Source organism: Alligator sinensis, unplaced genomic scaffold (genome assembly GCF_000455745.1).
Source record: "Alligator sinensis unplaced genomic scaffold, ASM45574v1 scaffold599_1, whole genome shotgun sequence".
Taxonomy (NCBI): domain Eukaryota; kingdom Metazoa; phylum Chordata; order Crocodylia; family Alligatoridae; genus Alligator; species Alligator sinensis.
Window position 1 is genome coordinate 262169 of NW_005841968.1, and position 25314 is coordinate 287482.

Here is a 25314-nt window from a genome sequence, read left to right on the forward strand (position 1 = left end):
CTAAGATCTAGCTCCTTCCCAGAGCTGACATCAGTTGAGACCCCTTGAGCTAGGCATCTCACTGTATGTGGGAGAGGTGGGAAGGCTATCTCCTTCCTTTAAGGATAGGGCAGTAAATATGTCCACGCAACCTAAGGGCTAGGGCAGCAGAAGTGCTTTGCTCAGAGTCTTACCCTGTAGCACGTTCCTATAGGCTGCACCTTCCCCAAATACATGATTGTTAGTGGGAAGGCAACAATCAGACTGCATTTCCCACACTGACTTCTTTCACTGGAAACCCACAGATCTTTTCCAGCTGTGGCAAACTGGAAGGGCTGATAGGTAAGTGTCCTTTGGGAACTCGTGGGGTGTCCCTGGGCAGGCAGCAGTAGGCACTAATGCTCAAGGATGCACCTACCACATTTAGGGTCATGCTGCTGAGCCTCTGTTTGCTGGAAATTATAACTTAGTTACTTGCACAGAGTCCATGGCACAACTACAAGGATATGATCCTGCTATCACAGAGTGAACTAGGCCTTTAATTGAACTGCAAGCCCCATTCTCACCTGTGCTTGGCTTTCCTCTCATTTCAAGTAACTGCTCAGCTGAAGCAAGAAAGGGAGGAACCAGTTTCCTGTGCTCATTAGATCTAGAGAGCAGGATGGCTTGGCTTGCTGTATTACAAAGGCACCAAGGACAGGCTGAAAGGCTCTAAAGCCATGAAATGCTACTTGCAGTGACCCTGGCAAAAAGCAACTTTATGCTTTTGTGATTGATGCTTGTGGAGAAGTGGGCTGGAGGCCTCTTTCTGTGGTGTGCTCAATAGAGGTGATGTGCAAACCTTGGGGAGGATAGGAAAGATTTGGGACCTCAAGGCTTCTCTTCTGATACAAGCGGGGAAGAATTCAATAGTCCCTAGGAAGAGACCCCAAAAAGGCTTATGGACTCCTGCAAGAGGCGGACTTAGCTGGAAAGCCCAATGATGTTATCAGCCTGGATGTGACCCTCAGCAGAAAACCTGGGACTGCTGCATGCTTTAAAGGTAAGCTAATTCCCACCCGCTGTGGCAAAAGGCTATTATTTGAATCCTTAAAGGTGGGGAAACTGAGTTAAAGTCAAGGTTACAAAGACATTTCTGTGTTGTAAGGCTGTATTGGCTGGGTGCAAGGATAAGTAAGCGTGCTCCCAAACCAGGAGCTAGAGTACCTCTGCTATGCCATAGCTGTGTAAATGAGGAGAGGAGAGAAGAGAACCGCTGGTAGTCCCATGCCCCTGGAAATAAGCAGTTTAAAATAATGGCATCAATGTGCTCTGGAGCTTCCCGACTCTTGTCTGCTATGCTGCAGCACCTGTCTCCGTGGGCACTCAATGGTGTGAAGTGCTATGTGTCAGTACAGCTGTTGCTGTGATACAGATCTGAAATATAGACATGCCTTACTGTTCAGATGGGCAAGCCAGCCACTGCAGGTTTGACTGTGTAAGGTTGCACCCGTTCCCACCACGAGACTCACTTCCTGGTATGTATCTGGAAAAAGCAAACTTCTGCCTATGCCCTGCCCTCTAGACTTCAGCTAGCAATGGGGATACTCTCCCCAGAGATCTGCATCAGTAAACAGCGGGAATAAGTTAGAAATACAGAGGGAGCTGAGGTTGACAAGTCCAGATAGTCAGTCACATCCTGCTGGAGGGGTTTGGTTTTGTTGTGTGTGTTTTTTTTTTTGTTTTTTTTTGTTTGTTTTGGGTTTTTTTTTGTGGGGGGGGGGTTGTCTTATTTTTGGTTTTTTAACTCCGGATACAGCCAAAGGGCTCGGTTTCAAGTCAACCCATATGCATTTACCTTTCATCCTTAAGGGAAAGGGGAGATGGAATAACATTGTTCAATTCCTGCAGCATTTTGTGCTCAGCCACCAAAACAAGCTAGTAATGGTCAATGGTAGTGTTGTACCATGACTTTGATACGGTTGTATAACAGGGAGCTTCCCACAGCTAACAAGATAAATTTCAATGTCACCAGAAAGGCTAGGTGTCATGTACTCCAAGACCCAGTTCTGTTGCCATTAAACTAGAGACAACAAGCGTTTGCCCCTGGAGTAGGAGCAGGGCTGCAGTTTGTGCCCGACGTCCTCACCGTGAACTCTCAGACTGTCATGCAGAGCAAAACATGTGCAAGTCTGTCCAATTCTGAGCTGGTACTGCAGGTTCACAGTAAAATCAAGTAGCTTCTCACACCCTACAGCCTGTTTGACAAGAGGCTTTCTGTGCTTTATTGCAAGCCCTTAATGAAGGTTTGAACAAATGGGCTATGGACCAGGCTTAGGATCAGGTGATCCCAATTTTCCCCACTTCACAACTGATTATCAAATCCTCTTGGCTCAGCTGAAGTAGAGCTCTTATCCTTTAAAGCAGACGGAAGAAGGAATTGGGTTTTTAGAGTGAAACCAGCAGTCAGCTTTATGACAGCATGACTCGAATATTAAGGGCTAATGTGTTGGTTATTAAAGTGCATCCACATTCCCCTCCTCTTCTCCACCCCTAGCCCCCATAAGAAGTGCCATTAACTTAATGGATGCCTATGGCATCTTGAGTCTTTTGAGCTGCTAGAGCAGTGAAATGCTCCTTAGCAGTTCCCTCTTAGTGTTTTGGGGCCAAATTGTGAACTCATTACTCTGATGGTTCATAATTTTTGAACTTCTTTCTACTATACACAACTGGTTTGACCCAAAACAGTCGAGTCTGATACTACATTCAGCCAGGCTTATCTTAAACCAGTTTCAGCCATTTTGAAACAGATTTATATGCACTGAACGTCTGTTTTGTTACAGGTTTTAAATCATTTAAACTGGTTTACATGTAACTTCTGTCCCTAGCCCAAGACTGTGGGATCAATTTGATGCGCAAAACCACTCTTTGGGCAAGGAAGTCTGTGTAGGGGGTATAATGGGGGCTCATGAGATCTAACCTGTCAGACTGGAGCTCAGCCAGGGCTAAACCCTCCAGTTGCCCGAATCCAATTCTTGCTTGATATCTATTCAGGCAACCTCCAAACAAAGCCAGTGGAAGCTTCTTGGAGGAAGCACCGACTGACTGAATTCAGCCGGAGACTGGAATAATGTCAAGATGGCTGGCTGTCTTTTAGCTGTCTTCTCACTTCCTACCCCTGTTCTTTCTTGATGCAGTTGCCATTCACAAGCAAACAGCAGACTTTTTTCGGTATCAGCCTTGTCCAAATCCCTCAAGCTCCAAGCCTAGCCCATGGCCTGACCCAGCACTAAGGAGCTTCGACTGTTGCTCCTGCGGAGATGTAAATGCTTTGGTTGCTGGTGTCCAAAACATGCTAATGCAACTAGTGTCCCAATTCAGGATTTTCTCTTGTCTCCAGGGGTGTTGAGTTACTGTTCTAACCTACTTGGCAAATGAGCACCAAGGTCTTGGAGGCTGCCCATTTTCCAAGGAGGCCCAGTCTTTCTCCATCTACTGAGCTTTCAGATCCATCCTGACATTTTTAAATACCATGGGATAGACTGTCTCACACATGCCTTGATAGTATCAAGGCATGTGTGAGGCATACCATGGGACATAGACTCTCCTTTGCTCACTCTCTGGTCTTGGAACCTGGGTTGCTCCCTTTATGATACCATCTTCTTGGCCTGCATGGAGAAAAGTGAGCACTTGCTTTCAAAACACTCATCTGTCTGAAGCTAATGGGATCAGACAGTCTGCCAGCAAGGTGCAGATATTCATGTTGCTGAGAGGGGCTCTGGAAAGATGGCCCCTTAAATACAAGGCAAAGAATTCATAAGTCTTTTCACTTGTAGTTATACTGCCGTGTACAAGGCCACAGCATAGCACAGCAGGCATTAAATGGAGTCTTACAGAAAGGCCCCCCTGACTTGTGTGCTTATCCAAGCAATAAGCAAAGCTCGAGAATCCCACTTCTCTCTTTCCATGTAAGCACAGCAGAAATATGGGGGTTTCTTGCATTTCCTTGTAACCCCTAAACAGTTGTCCTGGCATCCTGGACTGATTCCCCTGAGAGGAAAGAGAAACAGTGGGAGAGGTACCTCACGGACTCGCATTCACATAGTAGCTAAGGTAAAAGGAGTAAGCAAGCATATGTACTGGCTGTGCGGAAGATACCTTAACATCACCATGTGGATTGTTTCGCCTTTCAGTTGCCCTGGCAAGAGACTTGACCACACATGAAGCCTATCGTTTTATATTTAGCCCTCTCTGCTTAAGTTTTGCTGAATGGTGTTGAAAGAACTTGAGATTTGAACAATTATAGCATGGACAGAGTCACTTGTCAATGAGTTTCCCCAATACCCGTGGAAAACCTAATCCATCTCGAGTCAACAAAGCACAGGAGGGTCTAGTGGGAATAATAAATACTCTTGATATACAAGTAGTTTGTCTGGCCTCCATGTAGAGCCCAGCAGGTCTTCATGGAGGCAGTGGGGAGGCTGGACTACTCACTAACTTTCTGGCTGTATGGAAGAGGGTTGGTATCTGCTTGTGGAAACATCTAGAGAACTAGATAAATTTGAATGACTCTTGACACACACTGAAATGAGGGGAGAGTGTGGAGTGTATAAGTCAAATGGAAGGAGGCTCCCAGTAACTCCTAGATGGGTATTAATAGGTACAGGCAGGTAGGGTACCCTTTAGGGAATTTGCACACTCGCTGCTCTGACTCGGTCTGCATTTGACTTGTGCAAGGCCTGATCCTTCAGGGTTCAGTTCTCTCCCCCCTAATATCTTTTGCCCTTTAGGGATGGGACACATTTGCTCAAATAAGTAATATTGCTAATAAGCTTTCCAAGTGTTTTCGGTAACTGCTCGCTTCCAGCTGATATTTGTCTTCTCAGACAGAGCTGGTATCTAGATGTGTGTAATAAGGTGTTGGGTTTTTCTGGTTTGTTTCTTTGTGGGGTGTCTTTCTTGTGGGTTTAAAGCCACTGATGTCCAGTGTGCATTTACAGAGCCTCGTTGGGTGTAGACACAGGACCTCAGCAATCTTCTTGGGCTCATCTTTATAGCGATTATAAAATCAGATGTTGGAACAAGTATATTCTCAACGTGCTGCAGGGATGACAGCAATTCTGGCAGATCCTATCCTTCCTCTCTTCAGTAAGCAAGCGTTTTGGCCACTTATCACTGGCTTATTATGCTCATATAGCAGCGTAGCCTTGCAGACAGGACGTTGGACTGGGACCCAAGTCCTGTGGTTCAGTCCTGACTTTCACAGCAACCCGTTGTGTGATGTAAGTGATAGTTCCCTTGCCTTGCTGTACTTCTACTGTCCTGTCCTCTACCCGTCATATCTACATGGTTTAACTTTTTTAGGTTGCGTAGGTCTCTTAATGCGTGCATGCCGACCACACTGAGTCTCTGAGCTTGGTTGGCATCTAACAGCTACATAATACAAATAAGTGCAAGTGGAAAACCTAATACCTGTGCAGAGCATTCCAAAGTGTGGTATTTTCTGAGGCATAGTTGGAGTAGATTAAGTCCTATTAAGATAACATTTCAATATCTAAGTGTTTTGAGAAGCATTTCTTAGCTGTCCTCGGTGGTGAAGGCCCATTCCATTTTTATGTTGGCATTATGCTGCACATGCCACACAGCAAACTCATGAACCTGAAAAACCTAACGGGACACTTGATACACCAAACGTGGTGAAACACAAAGGAACACGAGCAAATATTCAGTCGGATACTTGACCACGTGAACGCACATGAACAATCTTCCTCTGAGTGATACGCCCATGCCTGACGACTGTTACAGTCCATTACTTGCCAAACACAACTTGCATGCCTCTGTCTGTCACTGAATGCACTCATTGGCATTCATGATGTAGATTTTGTGATGAGAATAATGCCTGGCTTCTTTTCCCCAGCCACATGCAACGTTTTCTGTAGGATTGTTTTCTGCGGAAAAATCCCATCGTTGATCCACATGAGTTAAAAATTGTTCAGTTAACAGAGATGCCAAGAGGTGGGTGGAGGGGAAGGGGGTGTAAAGTCTATGCTGAGAAGAGTGAACAAGTCATCTCACAGCTTCTGGAAAGGCACACTGAGTGAGGCACTTCAGGACTGTCTCTGCTTTCTTCCGGCTGGCAGGGAAGATTGCATTTGTCGGAGAGCTTCCATTAGTTGTGCATTCCAGTTATAATCTCCCAGCCCTAACATGGTAGCATTTATTTCGGAGCCAATATTATATAAGCACAATTGGCTTGCATGGAGCATGTTAAAAGTGTGGGTTAAAAAAACAACAAAAAAACCCATTGCCACAGCAGGAGAGGAAGACCTTTTTTTTTTTTTTTTTTTTGCCCCATCTCTCTTCCTACCCTCACCCCTCCTTACTAAGCATATCACCATGAATGCTGATATTCTCCAGGAATACCTCTGCTATAGTTCTGCTCTGTTTTAACTATTAACTTGATAGTTCAACTCGTGCTTCAGTATTTTTTTTTTTTTTTTTTTAATTATTTGAGAGACCTGACTTAGGAATTTGCAAAATTAAAAGGGGGAGAGAGAGGAGACAGTGGGATGAAATGCAGGAAACTCCTATGTGCCAGATTTGTTGTGAGGTTAAAATAGCTCTTATTTAAGATAAATAAATAAATAAAAATGGTGAGCAATATTAAACTGAGACTGTCTGTCTGAAGAGGGTTTATAAAGCAACTCACTTCAAATTGTGGAATTTGTTTTATTGCTGCCTTTTAAAAACAGTGAGCAGCTCCTACGCATCTGATTCAAGTTGCTGGGAAGCAGCATGCTGAACTGTGGGTGAGACTTTGATCTGCAACTGCGCACAATTCAGCTATTCTGGTAGAACTCCACCAACAATGCTGGAGTGATGTCCAGGATTAATTTGACCTGTAAAGAAATGCATAACTCCAAACCCCAGAGGAGCGTCTGGGAAATATGGTGGTGTAACAGTTCCAGGCAAGAGGTGCCAAAATCTCCTGTTGTGCATCACTAAAACATTGGTATGGGTTGGCTTTAAGAGCATCTTATTCTCCTCCTGCAACACACACACCTCTGTCCCAATGTCTCCTGCAACTTAGAGATCTTTATGTGCAGTTCTGGGGACTTGGGTTTAGATAGAGAAACTACACAGCTTTAAAACCCTTGCAAAGAGAAAGGTGCCGTTATGCCTCCTTGGTAGGAAATACCTACCATTTGCAGTGTAAATGACTCTTAAATTTGCATTAAGTGGCAGAAGCAAAGTCTCCAGGTGACTACAGTGTGCCTTTTCTCTGCTGGGCTTCAGCGTTCCTGGAAATAAAATGGCTGTTTTCATCACACAGGTGGAGTCTTTAGAAACTTGGAGTATAGGAAAGAAGAGTGCCAAGTGCAAAGGTCACTGCAGAGAATTGGGGGCTAGGAAGACCCAGGGGACTGAAGGAGAAGAAAGGGGATGGAGGGGCAATCTCTCAGCTGGCATAAATTGATGCTGTTCAGTTATGCTGGTATAGCCAGGGGGTCTGCCCCAGAAGGATCTTGGTAGGCCTGAATGAGGGACACGGTCAATTAGGGTGTTGAGACTGAGGATGACTGAACAGAGGTTTTAAGTGGCGGGGGGACACAAGGGAAGAGAAGAATGAGAAAAGGGTTATGCAAACTGGACTGGGGAGTGGAGAAGAGAAGAGGGGAGGAAGGAAGGAAGAGGGTCCCTATAGCATAGGCAACCACGTGTTTTCCCAGTCACCAAAAACTGCAGAGCAGAAGGTATGGCATCGAAAAGAGATGCCATAACTTTGGCCATGCTTACATGGGGAACTTAGCATGGTGGCATCCTTGGACATGCTCCATTAGTCCATGTAGGCTGCCTCCTAAAGCAGGGTAGCCTGCATGAAGTATGCTATGGATGCAGTTAATTAGCACTCTGCGTTACTGCTAACTCACTCGCCTGCAGCGCTGCAACATCATGGCTATGCTGCTTCTGGGGTAGGAGGCAACCTGTGTGGAGCAGTGCAGCATGTGGGGGTCTTCAAGAGGAGGTTGGATATGCATCTAGCTGGGGTCATCTAGACCCATCTGGCTGGGGTCATCTGAACCCAGCACTGTTTCCTGACTATGCAGGGGGTCGGATTCAATGATCTATTGAGGTCCCTTCTGACCCTAATACCTATGAATCTATGTTTGAGGATGTTGTTGCCTGGCATAAGTATGCTGTAGAGCTCAAAATGTAGAGTAGCTCATGGTTGCTTTATATTTAAATGGATTGGGGGGCTGGAGAAAAGAGCAAAAGAATAGAGAAGCCCAGAGAAAAGGAAGGTGCAAAAAGGACTTGGTTGTGGCTTGGATCCACCTAGGTGCCGCACTTACATTGTGCTACCACTTCTGAGGCACGGAAGAGACCATGTTGATCAGCATGATAGGTAGTGGTCAATACTTTGTTCAGGAGTTTTTTTTTGGGGGGGGGGGGGTTGTTTGTTTGTTTGTTTGTTTGTTTTTAACATCCTGGCAAGGTAGGAATTTGGAGAAGAGGTGAGTTAGCTTTGCAGATGTTCATGGGGACCTCCTCAAAAGATCTCTACATCTAACGTTCACCAGGATTAGCAGCTTCCTTGGGGTTCATATTTAGGCTACAGTTCTGTATCCTGAACCAATTTTGTATGGACTATGAAGCAACCAAATTTCCTAGATGTGATGCACTGTTCCACCTTCTTCACCAGCATGTATCTGATGGAGTCGTGGTTCCTTTTTGAAGAAACAAGTTGAATTCTGGGATGAAATGGATTCCTGAATTGTTTGTTTCAGTTCTCAATGTGAGAAGCAAGAAGCATCTCTTCTAAATATTTTTGTCTTCTCTTTTATCAACAGTCTTTATTATTTATACTTTCAATGTTCAGAACTAGAATGTGCATTTCTTTACTTGGAACAAGATCAGACCTTAACAGTTGATCACTTCCTTTATGAAGGGGTCAGAGAGCCCTAACTGTATGGAAATTTTAATTATGATGGGTGCTGTACATGGGTTCAAAACCACATCTCCCCCCTCAGCCCTAAGAAAGTCTCCCCCTCCCTGGGCCAGTGCTCTGATATCAAGGCTATAATGCTCCCACCGCCACCTTTCAAGGAACGTGGCCTCCAATATCAGTGCTGGCAATTGATGTTAGATCCACTCTGAGCACAGCTTCCAGATCAGGCCCTCCCAGGGTGGGCCACCTGCTGCACTATGCAGTTTGTACAATGTGTGGCCCAGAAGCCAGCTGCAGGCACCATGTGGTCCCTGCCCCACCAAAGCTGGTAGCCCTGGTGTAGGACAAACATGTACATATCCAAAATAACATGTGCCATAGTTGGATGAAGACCACAGTCTACAATCACTCCTTTGCTTCAGTGGACCTCCTATGAAAAGGGTAAAATATTCCCAGGGGTAACATTTCTTTGGATCCAGGCCACAGCTAGGGAGTAAGCTTCACCAAGAACTAAGGGCCACTGCAAACCTCACCATCACCTGCTCTAGGTGCAAGGTACGTCTTTGACCTTGGTTCCCTGAACAAAGAAAAAACTGTGCGTGTGTGTTTATAATGCTCCACTGAACACTCTTCTCCTGCGGACAGGATGAGAGAACCAACATGCGATAGCTGTTAACTACACTCCATAACCTATATGTGGAAGGCACTCATGTAGTACAGCAACAGTTATCGTCTGAGAATTTCCACCAAACAGGGACATCCTATGTCCCTTTGGGGGTGGGGTTTGGTTTTGTTTTTTCCTTGGCTCTGCCCTGGTCTTCTAGGTTTCAGTTCCACACTGCAGATATCTTACAAGCTCTTAAACTTTTGGACTCCTAGAAAAGCATGCATTACTTCTTCCACTGGGTCTAGTGCAACAGCCTTCGTTCAACCCTCTTGGCCTTCCTAAGGGGTCTCCAATGCGTCTCTATAACATCAGTTAGAGTCCTTTCTGAATGAAGACAAGCATTTTAGGTGTTCCATTGACTTCAGTAGGACTCCTAACACTAAATTCTTGATTGTACAGGTGAGTTAAGGAAGTCTACAGAAATATTTAGCTTTTGCAGATGAGGAGCTAAAAGCCAAGACGGAAGTGACGGTTGTTGACGTAATACCTGGCCAGCTATCCGTTCCACTTCTCTGACCAACTACAGAAAATGAGTGTTTTCCACTTGATCTCATAGTTTTTATTCAAGGTTCCTGCCTTTAAGAAGGAACCAGGAGACAGCTGGAGCAGGAACTTCGTGCCCATGTTCATATGAGTAGATCTAGTCTGCTATGCCAATGATCCTCTTACTCTGGCATCCCTGACGTTTATTCCTAAATGACTTGCAGGGTGAGGTTTCAACAGCAGCAGGTTCCTCAGAAGGTGAAAAATTGCTCCAATAGATAAGTGTGAGAGAGAGCCTCTGTCTAGAACCAGACAGTGAGCAGTTGGTGCATGCCTTGCAATATGCCTTAGCAAAATATTTATCCTAGCTAACATAACTCTGGATGTTATCTTAAGCTATGTACACTTCAATCCTATCAGTAATTTCTTCAGTAGTTCTTTTATAGCAGTGAGTTCTGCAATAAGTATAAGCATGAGTTGGGGAGGCGTTGTGTTTTGATAAGTTGCTTATTTAGAATTTTCTAATTCAAGACCCAGAGCTGTGCTCTTCTTAGTTTTTTTTTGTTTGTTTGTTTTGTTTTGTTTTTTATAGAAAAGTTTTATAATGAGAGATTCCAACTTACCTTCTGTAAACCACTCACTTTCTTAAACCCCTGCCATGTTGCATACTAGTCTCTTCACTAATATATATAAAAAGATTAGGGATTATATTTATGGGTGCTCTCTAGAAGATCTCTTGGAAGGAGCTAATATTCAGAAGGCTTATGCTCAGCACTCTATTAGGCTCTTTTAAGATGGGGATCCCAAAATCACTAGCCTTTAACTGACTACAGCTGACAAGGGATCAATACCGATTGGTTAAATATATAACTACATCTGAAATCTCATCACTCCAACCTCTTCTTGAACACTCATTTGGACAGCCACTGGTTGGGGATGAGATCTATGGGTGATTCCCATGCTGCTTGGCTTTTCTTGTTATGTCCTCCCCACCTTATTGCCACATGTGCCAGGGTGCTTTTAATGTTTGTTAGTTGTAGCCGTGTTGATCTAAGGACGTAGGCAGGCAAGGTTCTTTGGGTAGATGTGATGTCTTTTATTAGACCAACTAAATAGGTAGAAAAAATGCTCTTTGCAAGCTTTTGGGCACAAACACCCTTGCTTTTAAGCTTTCCTTAGAAGCACTGGATGTTGGCTCAAGCCAAGGCCGCGGATTTTTGACTGGGTTATTCGTATGGTCCTCCTGCTTTAACTGTGGCAGGTTAGGGTGTTATGTCTTGTGTCAGGGTTCATGATGGTAGTCTTACTCAGAGGTAAGATTATGGTACAGTGAGATAGGACAGTTTGGATAGGGACGATCTGCCTCCAGGGGCTGGACTAGATGACCAATGGAGGTCCTTTCCAGCCCTGCTTCTCTAGGATTTCTATTAATAGAAATTGCTTTGCATCTGTAAAGGAATCTCATCTGTCATTGTGCTGCCCATTCGCCACTTCATTCTGGGATTTACAGATTTCCATTCTCTACACATCCAGTCAGTCTGGAGCTACAGTGTTGTCTTGCTGCTTGGGAACTGTTTTTTTTTTTCCCCCTTTTGAAATATGCAAAAAGGGATGATTTCAATGGGGAATATTTGGAGTTCCTGTCGTTTTTGGCCAATGTTTCTCATCCACGAGAAGTCAGAATTGCCATTCTAGCCTACTACTTCCCCTTCAACACAGTCGCTGAGCTCTGAACCAGCAGCTCACATTTGTATCTTCATCTAGCAGAGGGGAATATCTGGCCTTTTTACTGCTTGGAACTAGAGCAGGGTTTTACACCTGATGCTCAAAGTCCTGGGGACCCCTAAAAAGCATGAGTAGCCAGGTCATCTGCTCCATCTTGTCCAAAGATGTTTACCAGCCGTCCCCACTGTTGCCACACTGGATATTTCAGCCTTGCCTCAACTGGAAGAGATCCCCCTGCAGCATCCTCAAGGAGATCTGCAGAGCCTCCGATCTTTCTGGGAGAGCAGTGCAAGCCAGTCTGGCTCCAGGCAGTGTCCAAATTGCACAATGTGGTCTTGGTACTTGTGAAGCGGAGCCTATTTTCACAATAACTCATGTGTGGATGATTAAATAGCCAGGGGGGGAAAAAGCAGAAACAAATATTTTCTTTTCAGTGGGTGAAGAAAGCATAACAAATAACGACTGAAGGCAAAGTGGAGCACCTAAACCTAGTTTCCTGTCCAGAGCAAAGAGTGATTTCCTACTTAAAAGCTGATTAATCCAAATGCTTTTCAATTTACAAGGCAGAGATCAATCAATAATTATCCCATTTAATCCCAACATAAATCCTTTTATTTTTTCTTTTTAATTAAAAGCAGCCAAGCACTACGGGCTGGAATACACTAAACTGCATTAACCCCTACCACCCTGTGGGTAGACATGGGCTGTAAATGGTGACATATGTTATTACTGTCCTTTCGTTGCTGGGTTTATTGGCCACTTTGTTTATAACAAATTGAGTTTGTGGATATCTGGCAAACATCAGGTAGATTTGATCTGTCCTTCCGAGGGAGAGGTGGCTCTCAGACTAGATTCGACACCTCATTTGGCAGGAGATTTGGAGAAAGGGAACTCCACCATCCTCCTCCAGGCAGGCACTGGGTCTAGGACAGAAATGCACCCCCTTTACAGCCTGGTTTCCCTTACCTGTGGATGCTTTTTGACCTGGCTCTCATTTGGCTGGCACACCGCGAATCATGAATCCAATCCTGGTTTGAGAATTACAGGGAGATGTACCTAATATCTACATCTTGGGTTAAAGTCTTTTTAGTTTCTTGACTAGAAATTAGCCATCTTACATTATTTAATTAATTAGATCCATAATTATAAATCTGATGGAATATCCCCTATTCTTTCTCAGTTATCATAACCTGGCACAGCCAATCCTAAGGGACAGCCGGTGGGATTATACAGTGGCGTCCTTGCCCTCGGTACTAATCTGGTGGTTGCATCAGAAGACTTGTTTGCAGAAAATTCTCAGCCAACTTGGTTACACCCCTCTTCTAGTTATTAAGTGAAGATGCACACTTTCTTCTCAGTCTCCATTAAATACTTACTCCATGAATTGCTACCACTTGATGTGGGAGATTCATTTCCATTTAAAAAAAAAAAAAAAAAAAAAAAAGCTGGGGTGCAGTAGAGCTGTGCAAAGCTTCGGGTAGTCATTAAACTTGGAGGAGATTCGGCTCAATTTGGTGGCCGAATCTCTGAATCGGCATGGAATCAGGGGACCAATTAAAAGTTGCAAATTGATTCAAGGCTCTCAAAATGTTCAGAAAAGATTCGGAGAGCTTTGATGCAGGCAGTCCCCGGTGACTGCAGCAGGGAGCTGCAACCAGACTCGGAGCTTGTAATTAAAGAAAAGCCCTGGTGCTCACCACGTGGTGCCAGGTGGGGAGTGATCCCTGCTGCCCCCCTGATGCCCCTCCTCCATAGCTGCCCTGCCTGTCACGGCTCCAGCCCTTTTTAAGGGGTCGGGGGGGAAAAAACAACAGAGAAAAGCCCTGGGACTTGCCAGCTCCTGCAGCAGCCTCAGGGCTTTGTGGGGCTCTTGCAGAGCCCCCAACATGGCGCAGGGCAGTGGGGATCACCCCCCACCGGGCAGGAACAGTGAATGTGGGGTTTTTCTCATTTTTCGTTCTTTGGGGGGTTTTTTGTTTTGTTTTTTTTCTTAAGGGGCACCATGGTGGGGCTGGGGGGTCAGGGGGCTCATGCAGAGCCCCCTATGCAGTGGGGGGCAGTGGGGATTGCTCCCTGCACAGCAGCACCCGCTGAGTTGGGGCTTTTTTCTTTTCCAAGTGCCAGGTGCTGGGGCGGGCAGGGCAGCCATTGCCGGGATGGGTCTGACTGATTCCGAGATTTGGCAGCAGCCGAATCTCTGGATCAGATTTGGCCGAATTGATTCGGGACAGCGATTTGACTCGCTGTGCCCCAAATCGGCCAAATTCAAAGTGAATACTAGCCACTTCGCGCAGGCCTAGGTTACAGTGGCAGCTGAACCCTCTTTCTGGAGATGAACATACAGATTTCAACACATAGCTAAACCTCATCTCCTACAAGCCTCTCTATGGACTTTATGTGAAGGTTGATGGGGAAAACAGCGGTGCTTTAAATGAAGTGCTGACAGGATTTGCCCCAAAGCCCAACGGATTAAGAGAGATGTGTTTTCTCTTTCCTTTGTATCTGTAAAAGGAAGGATATTGTAAACTGTGGCCAGTCATGCTAGATGTCAACTGATGCAAGCATGACCAAAACATAAGACACTTCCCATCGCTTTCCAGAAGGCTCTAAATGATGCAGTTGCAATTTGTTTTGCCCTAATTTGACAGCCTTTTTAAGTGCTGCTAAGTCTTAAAGAGGTTGTTTTGTTAGGCTAAGAAAAGCCTGTGCAATGTTGTCCTGCTGCAGTAATGTCTTTGCTGGCAACCATGGAAGAGGGAGCTTCCATTTCAATGGCTTATTCTTTCCGGGCCTGCTGCTCTGCGCTGTGGTGATAGAATTTAGATGCCTCTTGAAATGGGACTGCTTTTAAAAGATTTGTCTTTTCTGGCAACTGCTCTTTAAGAGTCATTTGAGTAAGGTAGAGATGACATATGTATCAAAATATTACTACTGATTTGTATTACCACGGTGCCTAAGAGCCCCAGTAACTTAAAATTCCTTAGAAAGTCAGCAACTTAATATCTGTTGACCTTGATGAAAGTGAAATTTCTATTAATGTTTGTTTCCAACATAGTAAATAGAGCAGTGATCTCCATTAAACTAAAAGCTTTGAGATTCACCCAGGAAAAGATGCCTGGAAGTACATGTGGGGAGGACAATATCATTCTTGAAGCAAGGTCATTTTATATAGAAACATCTTAGCAACCTCGTGTGTGATGTGTACAATTCTCAAGCCAGGATTGGATTCCTGATTTGCACGTATGCCAGCCAAGACGACAAAGCTTGCAAAAGTGGAGGAACCAGGCTGTGAGGGGGTGCATTTCTCTAGTCCCGAGGGGAAGGGGAAGGGGAAGTTGTCTGTCTGCCTCCAGGGTTCTGCTGCTGGAAGGAAGTTGGAGCTATGTACAACCATGGGGTTTTGGGCATGGGTGCTGTTGGCTCTTGATTTTGGACCCGGATGCCTTGTTCTGGGGTGGACCCAACCCTCAGACAGACCACGACCTTTCTATTCAATAATAGACAAATTTAGGTCTGAGCATTGAGTCTACCCACCCCCACCCCAAAACAAGGCATCTGGGTCCTAAATCCAGAGCCAACAGGTGCAAGAACCTTTAAAGTGGGAGAGAGTGACTTATTTTTTATTTTACTTTTTTCTTCCAAAGTGCCAGTCCTGCACTCTCTGGAAATGGGCTTCTGAAAAACATCAAGTTTGGCACTTCAAAATTTAAAGTCACTTGTGGAAGATTTTAGGCCGAGGTATCATGTGGTCCCTTGTGTTTTAGCTGTTCTCTAGCATATTGAGGTAGCTGCTGTTGCCTTCTGGCAATCCTGCGACCTGACAATGTAATAAACCCATCCCCGTTACACACTGCAACGTCTGGACTTGATGTTGTTTATTAAGAGTCTTCACAAGTGAAAATTACTTCCATAACCTTAATCTATTGTGTTGCACGCAGGGTCTGAGCTGCCTCTCGTGTACGGGTACGCATTTGCTGCTTAGCTCTGCGAATCGGGTACTGTGCTGGCTTCTTGATGCAAATGTTTCTCTATGTGGTGCTTGTTAGCATGCGCTCTGATGAAAGAGACTTTGGTATTTGACTTTTTAATAAGTATCATCTTCCTGAGGGGCATTTAAATATGCAAAACAGCATACATGTCTCGTGAAATGGTGGGGAAGGTCAGTATTTTGAACAACTGAGATTTGGTCAATGATGGAAGTAGCAGGGGTGGGACAAGGCTACAGCAGAGCAGGATCTGGCTCCACTCGCCATAAAATGTGACTGACTTCATGCCATGTCTTCCCCAGGGTTCAGATTTTATTAAGCAGAGCTGAGAAGTATTCTGCCTATCCTCCCACCATGGGATGCAGAGGGTTAAATAAAATGCTGGAAGATACCACAGCTCCTCTAGACTAAAAGGGGAGCTGGGTTGAGCTGGTTTGTGGCATACCTGAACTGGAGTGAACAAAGGAGCAACCCTGCTGTCCTTCCACATCTGACTTAATTTTGAAGGCAAACTTTCTGCAAGCACTGTGGTCATGTTGGAGGCATGCTGGACATAAAGGCCAGGGCAGAGAAGCGAACTATCTACCAGAAATGTTGCACCTGTGACGGTACATAACTAAGGAGCAGCTACATGCATCAGATGTACTTCCTTTGGGATGTATTTTCTTTACACTGGAAACAATTTGGAGCAAAGCTTGTGTCTTGCAAGACTGGGACTCCATATGTTAATTAAAGCCAGCCGGTCTTTTGGGAAGAATCGCTTGCTATGGGAAAAGACTCTAAATCCTTTATAGAAGCTGTCTTGTAATAATCAAAATGTAAGAGTTAGCACACTGCCGCTTGGTATCCCTGTTGACTTCCTATGCAGGCACCAGAAAGCGGCTTTCGTGGCTCTTTTATCTCGGGCATATTTTGTGGGAAGGGGAAGGGAGCTGTTCATAGCGAGGTGGTTATGAGAGACTCCCCTGTCACTTCAATCACGCAGCGGCCTGTTTCTCTTCCATCGTTTCCTCCTCAGATCACTAATGCTCTGGGATTAGCGTTTCTGCCGACTCACTGCCTGGCTCTGACGTGTCCCCGCGATCGGCTGCAGCTGCTCCCGTCACACAAGACACGCCGTGAACTCGTTAGCTGTTATCGCCACTGCGGCTCTTAGCGTGCAAGCAAAGGAGACTGACCTCGGCAATGGAGGCATTTGCATTTCTCCCAAGTCTTCTGGGTCTCTGTCGCATAGGACTTGAGTTAAAGGAATCGGGGCAAGGAGGAGTTGGCAGCGCCCCACGATGTGAACTGAAGTTCTTTTATTAAGGAAGGAAAAACTAGGTTTCCAGTGCATATTCTACACTCCATCAAGGTAATACTAAACTGATCCACATACAATAGGAGCCCCTCCTACTAGTCCATTCATCGCTGTGACCAACAGCTGGCACGTGTTTGTTCACTTATCCCGTTACTAAGAGAGAAGTGGGCACAGCAGAGTGTTTTGTTCTGAATTTATTCTTTTATCCACATCCTGTGTCAACATGCTCTTGTTGCTGTGTGCACAGCCAGGTCACAGAAACGTGCCTTACGCTTGGAGCAGATGGGTGATGCGATCTGCAGCAGCCTTGTAGTTCGTGAGTAGGGACCTACCAAAATCGCGGCAGAAGCGTGCTGCGCAGCGGCTCCTTTAATCTTGCTTATTTTGCTGTTCGCCCCCCCCACTGCCGCCCTCCAGCCCTGATTGGCAAAGGAGCCCCAGTGGCCTTGCTCCTTGGTGCTGATTTGCCTGGGAGGCAAAAACCATGCTGTCAAATATGCTGTGGTTTTTGCCTTCCAATGGTGATTTGGCTGGGAGGCAAAAACCCTGGCATATTTTAAAATGCATTTTCCCCCCCCTCCTCCCCCCCCAGATGATCAGCAGGGCTGCTGGGACCCCTCCAGTGGGTGAGGGACAGGGCCAGAGTGACACATCTGGTGAAATAAGTAAAATTAAAAGGAGCTGCTATGCAGGTCCCTATTCATGGGCTTGTTAGTTTGGCAATCTTGAGCTGGCTGCTGAGAAAGCAGTCTCTTGCATCAAACTTTTTCCTTACTGTGCTGGCTGACCATGTGGAAATCCAGGACATCTGGGGCTGTGCCCCCTATCCCTTCACCTACCTTCTTATAAGTTGGCAGTGGTTGGGCTACATGCCCGTGCATTTCCAGGACGCGCGTTATAATTCTCAACACCCAACCAGGACCAGCCTCTGAAAATCCAGGGTTGCCCCAGCTTAAATAGGACATATGGTCACCCTATTACTGTGGGAAAGTTCTGTTTTTCCAGAAGAGTGGAGCTATAGAGCAGTCTCCAATCCTGGAGCTTTAGGCCACATGCGTGCACAGCAGCCAGTGTTGCAAGGACACTCAACAGCGTTCTGCATCAGCTGGTTTCCTAAGTGCTAAAAGCTTCATGCCTGGGTGTGTTGTATTTCTGTGGGCCAGCTGAGAGATCAGGTCAGGACTGAGAACCTGCTACCACTACGACCATAAGCAGTGCAATCTGTACTGGTCAATGCCAAGTGCCAGGCGGTAGTTAATTAACCTGGCAACCTCAGGAAGTGCCAATGGCTTTGGGTGGAAGAGTGTTTGAGGAGGGTGGTGGAACTGTTGATGGAGGAAATGCCATCAAAAGAAGGATAAGCATAGTCACTCGGTGATTTTTGTTTGTTTGTTTGCCAACAGTATCCACACAGGGCAGACTGGGCTCTTTAGACATGACTGACGGCCAATCTAGGAGTGGAGCCCCAAAAGGCAGGCAGATGGAAAACCTCCTCTGCACTGGCAACTCCTGCAGCATAGCTGGTTCCAAATGTATCAACTTCAACCCTTCCTTTGGACCAAACCAGTGAGGCCAAGAGGGGGATGCTGATACAGGGGCAAAGCAGCATCTCCATATCAACTGTCCAGGCTATTACAGCCACACCACATGGAGAGGATGCTCCATCCTTCCTGGCAGCATGGACACAACACAGAAGGTGGCAGTTACAGACCATAAGTTGTCACGTGATCGGCGTAGAGCAGTGATTCCCAACCTTTTTTTTTACCGTGGCCTGGCGGAAACGTGATGGGGCATGCCTGTCACCCTAGGGCTCCCCTGTCACCTGGTTTTAACTCCAGAGGCTCATTTGGAAGCTGCTCAGCTTGGCAGACAGACAGGGGTCCAAGCAGGGGGCTTGTGCCACAACCCTGCAGCCAACCTGCTACAACCTGGTACCAGGCTGCGGCCTGTTGGTTGGGAACCTCTGGCATAGAGGAGAGAGCCATGGGTTACTTTTGATGGTGGGGGGAATCCTCGCATCCCACTGGTCAGCTGCTGCCCACCATAATGCCAGGAAGCCCCCAGTCAGTTAGGTGCTGACCCACCGTAGTTGGACTGCCTCACTGGGTGCATGGAGTGAGGCCAACAGCTTAAAAGCAGATGGAAACCTCACACCTAGAGAAGGTAAAAGTGATTGAAAAAAATAATCTTCACAGCGTCAGTTTTGCTCAGTAACAAGTTGGTAAAGCCTATAGAAACACTCATTGGAAAGTCAGAGTACATCATCTCACTTAGACTTCAGACTACCATCAGTTCTGTGAACATCATCAGTGTTTATGCACCAACACTCAACTCCAGCCCCAAGGAGAAGGATAAATGTTACAACACTCTGCACCAGGCTGTCAAAGAATACCATTAACCAAGTGACTATTCCTCCTTGGAGACTTCAGTGCGAGGGTTGGTGTAAACAACCAACGGCCAGATTGCTTAGGACGCTTTGGCATCAGCAAGATGAATGAAAATGGCCAACAACTTACTGAATTCTGCATCCAAACCAACTCTGCGTTACCAATTCATATTTTTCTGGAAAAGATCACCACAGTGTCATGGTGACATCCACGATCAGGCCACTGGCGCCGACTAGATCTTATTATTGTTAGGAGGAAAGACCTACCTTCAGTGCAGAAGACCGGCATGTTCCACAATGCCGATTTGTGACACCAACCACTCCCTGATCATTTGCAAGTCAAGATTACAGCCAAGCAACTACATAGAGGAAATCCTAGGAGCAAGCCCAAAATCAATACTGCTGACACCAAGAACCAGAGGAAGTGCTAAGAGTTTGTGAAGGTTTTCAAAACCTGCATGTTTGGGAAGTCACTACCAGAAAAAGCAGAGGAAATTTGGGAAGGCTTAAGAGCTGCAATCTATGAAATGGCTAAAGCTGCATTTGTTAAGTCTTATCAGTTCCTTGCATGACTACATGAAAGCAGCTGTTCAGCTTGATGGGTCCACTCTGGACAGCTTTGAGATAAAAAGCAGAGTGAAACAAGGCTGTGTTCTTGCCCCAATGCTCTTTGGCGTCGTCTTCTCCGTACTCCCGAGCAGTGTGTTTTTTTTTTTTTTAAAGACGCGGGAGGTGGAGCGTGCCTTCACAAGATTGGATGGGAAACTCTTCAACCTGTCACAACTCAAGGCAAAGGCTAAAGTTAGAAAGATGCTTATTGGGAAGCTTTTATTAGCTGATGATGCTGCCCTTACAGCACATGATGAAGACCTACTACAGGAACTCATGGATCGCCTTTCAAGAGATTGCTGTATCTATCATAATAAAGAAAACGGCTGTACTAGGACCGGGAGCTCCACAGGATCCATCGATTGCCCTTGATGAAAATGAGCTAGTAGTAGTCCAAAAGTTCAGCTGCCTAGGTTCTCCAATGACCCCCAACTTCTCACTGGATGAAGAACTTAATGTTCGCATCAGGCTGCCACCACCTTCAGCAGACTAACTAAAAGAGCGTGGAATAACTCGAAGCTTACCATCAAAACCAAAATGCTAGTATACAAAGCTTTTATACTCGGCACTCTCATGTATGGTGGAGAAAAACTTATGCACATCAAGAGATGTGGTTAAACAGCTTCCACCTGTGCCGTTTACACTGCATACTCTATCTTGCCATTTGATGTTAAGTTACCAATTCAGAGGTTCCTCAAAGGACAAATTTACCAAGCATGACAGCCCTGCTCAGGCAGAGATGACTGAGCTGGCTAGGCCGTCTGAGTAGATTGGAAGATGGACATATAGCATATCCTTTGGTATACGGGGAATTATCAGAGAGAACAAATGCAAAAGGCCACCCCGAGCTTTGCTATAAAGACACGTGCAAGTGAGATATGAAGGCATTTGGAATTGATCCTGGCCAATGGGAAACCTTGGCAAGCAATTGGACAAGTGTTGTCACCATCTCCACCACAACAGAGTCTATGATGGGAATTGGCTCTAACAGCTTGAAGAGAAGAGTCTGTAGGAAGCAAGCAGCTCTCAAACCACACAACTGCAACATACTGTCATGACCCAAAAGGCATGATTGTGTGTGCGCTTCGGCACCAGAATTATCCCCGCCAAGTTGCAGAGCATTGCACGGGAGAGTTTCCTGTAGCAAGAGGAAACCCCGGTGCAGGGACGCGTTTCCCGCCTTTTCTGCAGCTTCTTTTGCAGAGTGCATTGCTCATGTTGCAAGAGGAATGCACGGTGCAAAAGAGTTCCCGCCACCGGTATGCAAATTTGTTCCCCGTGATTGTCTAGTGCTAAATTATTCACACGTGGTGACTAATGATTGGCCTATTAGCCGTATAAGAGGCTTGAGCAGTTTCTGCCAAAGCCATAGAGGACTCCACATCCATCTCGTGGGGACTCTGGGTACACGGCAGGGTAATAGAAACCCTGTGTGAGATCCAGAGGAGCGTGGCAGCCTGATCCACCGCCCACCTCTTCCCGTCTTCGAACGCGACTTTTATAAGACGTATTTACGATTTCTATTTTGGTGGCTCGTTCACCCCGAGCATCCGGAGCTCTGCACCGTGGAGCCTAGCAACCTCCACGAGACCGTCTGTGTTGTCTGTCTGTAACTGCAACTCAATCAAGCTTTCCAGCCTGCACCACTGCCATCTCGGTGTAAGTAAACAATCTTTAAAACTACCACTACGCGTTTGTGCCTAATTCCAGCTCGAAGGCCTTCCCTCTCCACCCCGGTGTGCCCGGGCGGCTGGCCACAGCCCGCGTGCAGCGCGAAAAGGGCTCGGGTCGCTCCCGGCCCACACACATACATTTGCAACCACTGCCACAGATCATGCAAATTTTGGATTGGACTATCCAGTCACGCAAGACGCTGCAAACCATCTACACCATAGGCTGTGATATCTAGTCTCTCGCAGACAAAAGGATGCCAATAATAACTAGCTGAGAGATGATGAAGTTCAAACCCTGCCTCTTTGAAACTCCCATTGGTTTTCCTTCCTCCCCCTCCCCCCAGGGCCAAGACCTGGCCCTAAATAGTTGAAGTTTGAGTTTGCATTACAGTTTGTAGCAAATCTTGAATCCCACCCCCAATCGCCCTTGAAGGAGGGAAAAAAGGTGGAACAAATATTAGCCACTCTCTTCTGGGCAATATCTCCAGCTGATGTAAATTGGTGTGGCTCTGAAAACAAAGCTGTGCCAGTTTATACCAGGTGATGATCTGATCTGTGAAGGGAAGCACAAAAGTAAATGGGCAGTAAGTACTAACAACCACTTCCAGGATCCCTTGATTTAAACTCTGTTAGGCCTGAGTGAAGAGCTTACTAAATGTCCCTCCAATTGCCAGTTACTTTTGCAGGGGCTGGTCTGTAACACCTTCCGACTAGAGAGGGCCCTGCCCATGCTTATTGACAGACAGCCTAATTATCCTACTGAGAACAGTCGGTGACTGCTTCACCCTCTTTCCCAACAAGCAGGTAACTAAAAAAACTGGGAAAGACTACTGGGAAAGCCAGTCTCCTAAATGAGAAGTTCCCAAATTTAGTATTAAAACCTGGTGCCATATTGTGCCTTTTCCTTCTCTTCAAAGAATATGATCATGGAAGTTCCTTGCAGAAACTCTTTCCAATACATTAAAGCCTTACAGTTTGCAGCCTCACTGAGGCTAGGTACAGACATCCAAAAAGCCTGAGGCTGAATCTATATCAGTTGCATGGTTTACTGTAAGCAGCATAGTTTAGATCCATAGTGAACTGAACATGCATCTGCTCTTTGGGGGTGGAGGGTGTAAATCTCAGACTGGTTTAAAAATGGCAGAGCCTGGTCTATGTGTACTGAACTTCTGTTCTGTTACTGGTATAGGTGTGTTTCTGATCGCTTATACCAGTAACATGTAAAGCCTGTACTTGGCCTGAATAATAAATCACTAAAACTAGTATTTTGAAGATTGCATTAGGAGAGGCATCAAAGTCAGTAGAGTGCCTGTTAATGCAGGCACTACCTGCATTAATATTGTTCTACCTCAGTTTTCCCGTTTTCTCAATTTTGTGCGTGTTAACTTCTTTAGTGTTTTCACTTAAGGAAAACATAATCATTCTTAATATGTGCACCAGCTACCCAGCAAAGACTTAATCATAAGCTGGTTGGTGTATAATGGTATAAACTACTAATAGTTTCACTTCATGTAATTTTACCACGCCATCTTCTCTCTCCTCCACATGTTGTCAGTTGTAAGTAAAGGTTCATTTGGAAACACCTGCAAAACACAGTGTTATCTTATTTTGATTTTTGCCTCTTGCCCCGAGAGCGATTTAAAGTTTTGGGGGTTTTTTGGAATTTACTTTCTTCTCCTGTGGACGTGCAGCCACTTCTGCGGTGGAGCTTGGTGACTAGCACAACTCCCACAACAGCTGAGGATAGGAAGGAGAAGCACATTAGTGCAGGCAATAATTCAGGAACAAAGTGTAATGCTAGATGTGTGGGGAGAAGATGTGTGATGCCCAGTGCTAAGAGTGATTTGAGCCTTCTCTCGCTCTCAAATAATTTTCAACACTCATCCCCACCATTATTTCCAAGACACAGCCTTTTTTGTTCCCTTGAAAAGGGACAGGCTTGGTTGTCCATTTACATCAGTGTAAATCTAGAGCAGGGGTCAGCAACTCTGCCTGCTCTCTTACGATCCTCTTGGTTCTCCTTACTGTCATGACTAAATTTAGCCTCTCCCAGGTATCGCTCGCCATGTCTTCTGGGTCGCGCACCGTTTCGGTGGAGGCTGCACTGGGGGCACAAGGAAGCAGCCCTCTGAACACAGCAGGGATGTTTGAGACAGAAGCAGGGGATCAGTGGCTAAGCTGGGAGCTGCAGCTTTCCATTAGTAAAAGATTGCTGGCCCCTGATCTAGAGAAACAGGACCGCATCTGGATGCATGCCTGCATGGCTGAGAGCAGAATCTCTCCTTCTCTTTTGCTCTCTATTTCAGGCAAAGGTATGCTGTAAAAATGCTTCAGGATGCATACTTGACCTGACACCCTGCAACGGCCCTATTAAAGCAACTCTGATGTCAAATGCCTGTCTGTAGGATGCAGATGTCAAGTTGTTCCTTGATATAATATACTGCCAGGCTTCCTAAGCATCGCATCAATCCATAGAGGCGCGTCGGGATGATAAAGCTGCGCACGTGTCATTCAAGATTCATTGGTGAGAAAGTTATGAAAATGTTCTGATTGTGATCGGTGGCTAAGCCTGTATGACAGGAGGAGCTTGGCTGTCCTGACCTTTCATTAGGGGCTGGCCCTGCTGCGATAGTAGGATATTCTTTCTACAGCAGGTTTTTGGGAAGCAAAGAGAAGTCTCACCTGTTCTATGTCAGTAGGAAATAATTTCCTGCCCCCTCATAGCGAGAACCTATTGTATGAAAGGGTAATTCCTCTTGTCTGTGCTTAAAACTGCTGTGCTGCTTGCTTTATTTGCATCGGGTAAAACGTAAGGTGGCAGCCCATCAGAAATGGGCCTCTACAATGCAAGCCAAAATGCAGAACTCTGGTTCCTCGAGCAGAGGCTGGCTCCGATGACACTGGGGCAGGGCAAGAAGGCACATGGGACTGTTCCCAGGCAAGGACCATAAACATCATGATGCTTATGGGAGCACAGGGATGTTTCCTACATAGCCTTTGGAGAACACTAAGCAACCTAACAGGAGTGAGGAGGTAGGAGCCAGAGGACGAAAGTTGAGGTTTTGACTCTTATGTAGTAGGCCAGATGCAATTGGAGGGTAAAGGCTGCATCATCCTAAAGGATCTCGTCTCTAAAGCATAAAACAATCCTCCTCCCCTCCCGGGGAGCTCTCAATGCTACCTTCTAGTTAGAACAGTGCCCAGCTGGCATAGATAGGGCACTTTTTATCTGAAACGCTTGGCATCATGAATATACAGCTAATTAGAGCTGGTCATTGCAGCATGCTTGCACTGATTTAAATAAGTCTTCACAAAAAGTTAAATCGGTGCAGCCCTCGAGTGAGGATGGCATTCTGTAGCTATTGGTTATTGTTTACCAGCTTGTTTTGGAAACGAGCTATACTGATAAATGCCTTCGTGTTGATGTGAGTACACGGGTCTGATCCAGCGTGGCAGGTCCTCGGGGCTGTCTTTGACAGTGGACAATACCAGATGCTTCAGAGGAAGATACGAGAGTCGTGTGATGGGCAGGCATAGCTGGGCAGTTTGGGATGTTCCTCAGTATTGCTCTTAAATC

The 25314-nt window shown here is 45.8% G+C and overlaps 1 long non-coding RNA gene across 1 annotated transcript; it reads left to right on the forward strand.

The window, feature by feature from the left end:
* The first annotated feature begins 189 nt into the window (after positions 1 to 189).
* LOC112549796 lies at positions 190 to 21180 on the forward strand. The gene is made up of 3 exons (XR_003093329.1): positions 190 to 1021; positions 16788 to 17123; positions 18473 to 21180. It is a non-coding gene; the product is annotated as an uncharacterized LOC112549796 (long non-coding RNA).
* The last annotated feature ends 4134 nt before the right edge of the window (positions 21181 to 25314 follow it).